This window comes from Lycium barbarum, chromosome 6 (assembly GCF_019175385.1).
Source record: "Lycium barbarum isolate Lr01 chromosome 6, ASM1917538v2, whole genome shotgun sequence".
Classification (NCBI taxonomy): domain Eukaryota; kingdom Viridiplantae; phylum Streptophyta; class Magnoliopsida; order Solanales; family Solanaceae; genus Lycium; species Lycium barbarum.
Window position 1 is genome coordinate 136,118,821 of NC_083342.1, and position 4,412 is coordinate 136,123,232.

The window sequence follows — 4,412 nt, forward strand, 5'->3', positions numbered from 1 at the left end:
AAAAGCTTTGATGCTACATATTAATTCTCTCTCTTAATCGCTTTATCCAAGTTACAATTAACCAAATGCAAGATAGGGGGTCTATAATTAAACCGACCTGTTCTCGTCTCCTGCCAAACCAATTAGCTTGATCCAATAATCCCAAAAATATTAAAAAAGGACTTCACTATGCGTAAATTTTTGAATTTTAACTTGAAGAAATAGACAAGTCAAGGGGATCGAAGTGTATTAAAATTAATTCAATTTAAATGATCAGAAAAAACTCTTATCGACCTAATTGCACCCGACATATATATTATTCGCAATAGTATTCTTCTACTAGTAGTATCTATAGTAGAGGGTATCAATTTACACTTTCAAATTTTTTTGTCTACCTACGATTTCCAAAAAATGAAAAGAGAAAGGGAAAGAAAGTTGAAGAAAAAGACGTATAACGGCTACAATAGGAGTAAATGTGAGCGAATTCGGCTAATTTGCCAGGCTGAGAGAAACAAAATCAAATAAACCCCACAACAACGAAATACAGCCCAATCAGATGATTAACATTGACCTATAACATGGTCTTGCTGTATATGGTCCCATGCAAAGACATCTAAATTCCAACACAATTATAATAAGAACATGTTCCTTTTTGTTTTTGAAGTTTTTTTTTTCTTTCTAATTTAGTCCTTGAATTATTGATCAATTCTAATTTCGACTTTTGATATCTTGTTAGCAGTGATTTCTAGTTTCAAATAAATTAGTATCAACTAAAATTTGGCTAGTTTTATGTTCATTGTCAACCTATCAAAAGTCTACAACCAACCAATTAATTGAAATTGGTATTCTGCTTGTGATTTTTTTCAAATTTAACGAATTATGGAGCTGCATTTTAATTACCATTTGTGTTATGTCGACTTTTTACTATTCCTCCATATTTGTGGGTAATATAATTTCACAAATAATCTAAATATAACATATTTCATTTGTGAATAAACAAAAATGTCCACATTTTGCTCCATCTATTTCAATTTATGTGTTATTATTATTTTTGTTTATTATTAAAAATGTCATTTTTTTTATATGTAGTAACTCTTTAACTTCAATATCCCAACATCACATATTTAAGACCACAAAATTTAAAGATATTTTAAAACATTACACACACCTTTTATTTAAAACTATAAAATTCAAAACTAAGATACAAAAAATGAAACAAATGAAATAATTAATTCAGAGTTAAATACATGGAGTGAGATATAATAACATCAAAAATCAAAATTTAGCAGCAACAAAAGTGTAATTATTCATATATTTGTTTTCATTCACATTCAAAATTGTAATTCCTATTGTACCCTTATCTTATCCATAAAGTCCTCTTCTCCACTCTCAATAAAAGCCCACAAAAACCCATCACCTTTCTCTCATAACAAATCCCACTTAAACTCATCTTCTTCATCTGCTAAACTGATACAAAATCAGAACCAAAAATGTCAAAAGAAGTGATTGAAGAAGGACAAGTTCATCAACAACATGGAAAGGATTACGTGGACCCACCACCAGCACCATTGCTTGATTTTGCTGAACTTAAACGCTGGTCTTTTTACAGAGCTCTTATTGCTGAGTTCATTGCTACTCTTCTTTTCCTATATGTAACTGTTGCCACTGTTATTGGTCACAAGAAGTTGAATGGTGTTGATAAATGTGATGGTGTTGGTCTTCTTGGTATCGCTTGGGCTTTTGGTGGCATGATTTTTGTACTTGTATACTGCACTGCCGGTATCTCTGGTAATATACTATGTCCATAATACTTTTTTTCGAGACGGATCTAGAATTTTGAGTTAGTTAAAATTGAGTGCAAAAAAAAAGAAAAAAGAGAAACATTAGTACCGGTACGGGGTACATTAGCACTTGCTATATCTTAAACGTGTATATGACATTTTAGCAATGTTATTATGAGTAAAAGGGAAAATTTTAAGGTTAACTCACTACAAAATAAATACTACTGTAGGAATCAGCTACGGGCAACTTTTGCTATTAAACAACAAAATGTATCTCTAATCTTGTTTATCGATGGATTAGTATGTTAGATACAAGTTACTTAGCGTCGGATTAACGAAAATTTCGTACTTTTTTTCCCTTTTTTGTTGTGAAAGAGATTTTTTAAATATAGTAATGTGCGTTCTATTATGTGGCCGATTTGGAATATATGGTCCAAACGGGCGTTTGGACATATATTTAGTTGAAATTTTTTAAAATAAGCGGCGGTTTTGTAGTTGAAGTTAAAAAATGGTATAGAGAAGTTGAATTTGTGTTTAACATGCATTTCACTCGATAAAAAGTAACGTGAAATTTTGTGAGTGATTGCTTTTTACTGAATCCCTTTTTTTAAAACAAAAAAGGTAAAACTTTTTATGTCCAAACAGCTCCTTAAATTTCATATGAACTCTAACATAGAATCTTAAAAAAATCAAATATTCATATTCCGAAACTATGTAAAAAAAGTATTGTGAATCAACTTACTTTGGTGGTTTTTTGACTTTTTTTTGGTGTGTTGTAGGTGGACATATTAACCCAGCAGTGACATTCGGGTTATTCTTAGCAAGGAAGGTGTCATTAGTAAGGGCAGTGGGATATATAATTGCACAATCATTAGGTGCAATTTGTGGAGTTGGTTTTGTGAAGGCATTCATGAAGACCTATTACAACACATTAGGTGGTGGTGCTAACTTTGTTCAATCTGGTTACAGCAATGGTACTGCTTTGGGTGCTGAGATAATTGGAACTTTTGTTCTTGTTTACACTGTTTTCTCTGCTACTGACCCTAAAAGAAGTGCCCGTGACTCTCATATCCCTGTAAGTACCTTAACCTGAGCCAATTTTTGTAAAATATTCGAGTGTTTTAGTAGTGATATGAATTGGAATTTTGTATACTGATTTTTACTTGGATGTTGATGATAGGTGTTGGCTCCTTTGCCAATTGGATTTGCTGTATTCATGGTTCATTTGGCTACTATTCCTATTACTGGAACTGGTATCAACCCTGCTAGGAGCTTTGGAGCTGCTGTTATTTACAACAATAAAAAAGTCTGGGATGACCATGTGAGTTCTTTACTGCTGAAATAGTACTGTTTCTGTGTTTGGTCTGACGGAAGTTATTTTCATGAAATACATTTTTGAAAATGACATATTTTTCAGGAAAATATATTCGGTGTTTACTTGAAAGTGTAAAATATTCTCTGAAAAAGAATAATTAAAAATCTGATTAATAATATTTGCAGAACCAAATAGTTCTAATGAAATACTTGAATACCATAAACAGCCTTCCTACCTTTCAAGGTGGAGGTAAGGTCTGCGTACAATCTACCCTCCTCAGACCTCATATTGTTGTAAATACTTGAACACCAGTAAATATGAAGTTAGAAGCTAAGATAATTGTGAAAGAAAATGACTTTTCTCTACAAAAGCGCAAAGTCTGGTGAAAAATGTTTACCCTAACACCAGAAATACTCTATTTCCTCGAAACCATTTTCTGAAAAACTATTTTGACTTACCAAACACACCCTTCTGTGAACGTTTGTAACCAGTAAAATAATGTAGTTAGAGCTGATATAATTGGGAACCTTTACACAAATAGATGGCTGGATGCACAGTCATACACATATAATACATGCATAATCATATATATTCGTTGACTATTTGTAGTTTAACCTGTTGGGTTAACGGCTATTTATATTTATGTTAATTCTTCGTGTAATAATTGTGTGTTAAATATGGTGCAGTGGATCTTTTGGGTTGGACCAATGGTGGGAGCATTGGCAGCAGCAGCATATCACCAATATATATTGAGAGCTGCAGCAATTAAGGCCTTGGGTTCATTCCGCAGCAACGCCACCAACTAAACAACCTTAGCTTGCAACCACAACCAGAAGAAACAGAGAAAAAAGGATTGCATTAATCTGGCCCAGATTTGTTCTTTTGTTTATTTATTCAATTTATTCTATGTGTGTGTGAGGAACGTATGGAACTCTTTTTTTACTTTATATTATGTATTGCTTATGATAGTTTAATTTAGCCTCGGATGTGTATTTATTTGTATGATTAGTAGTGTTGGTGATGTTACGTTATTCCTTTTAATCTCTTATTATAAATCTAGTTGGACTTGGATCCTACGTACTTGTATATAATAAAATAATAATATAATTTCAAATGTATTTAAAAGTAAGTATCTCTAGTAAAATTAGTTATCTCAAAAAAAAAAAAAAAAAACAATAACCGTGTGTATTAGATAAAAGCCGTGTGTATTAGAGGATACCTTAGAATTTCATTCATTTTGGGCACTTTATGTTTCAGATTTTAACTCTTTTAGCTATCCGGTTAAAAAACTCACTCAGATCATAAGTCATCGACGTGTACTTACAACCAGTGAATAA

General features: G+C 32.0%; 1 pseudogene; it reads left to right on the top strand.

Moving 5' to 3' along the window:
• Window positions 1-1,376: 1,376 nt before the first annotated feature.
• On the top strand, window positions 1,377-4,149 carry LOC132599339 (aquaporin PIP2-7-like; annotated as a pseudogene).
• Window positions 4,150-4,412: the final 263 nt, after the last annotated feature.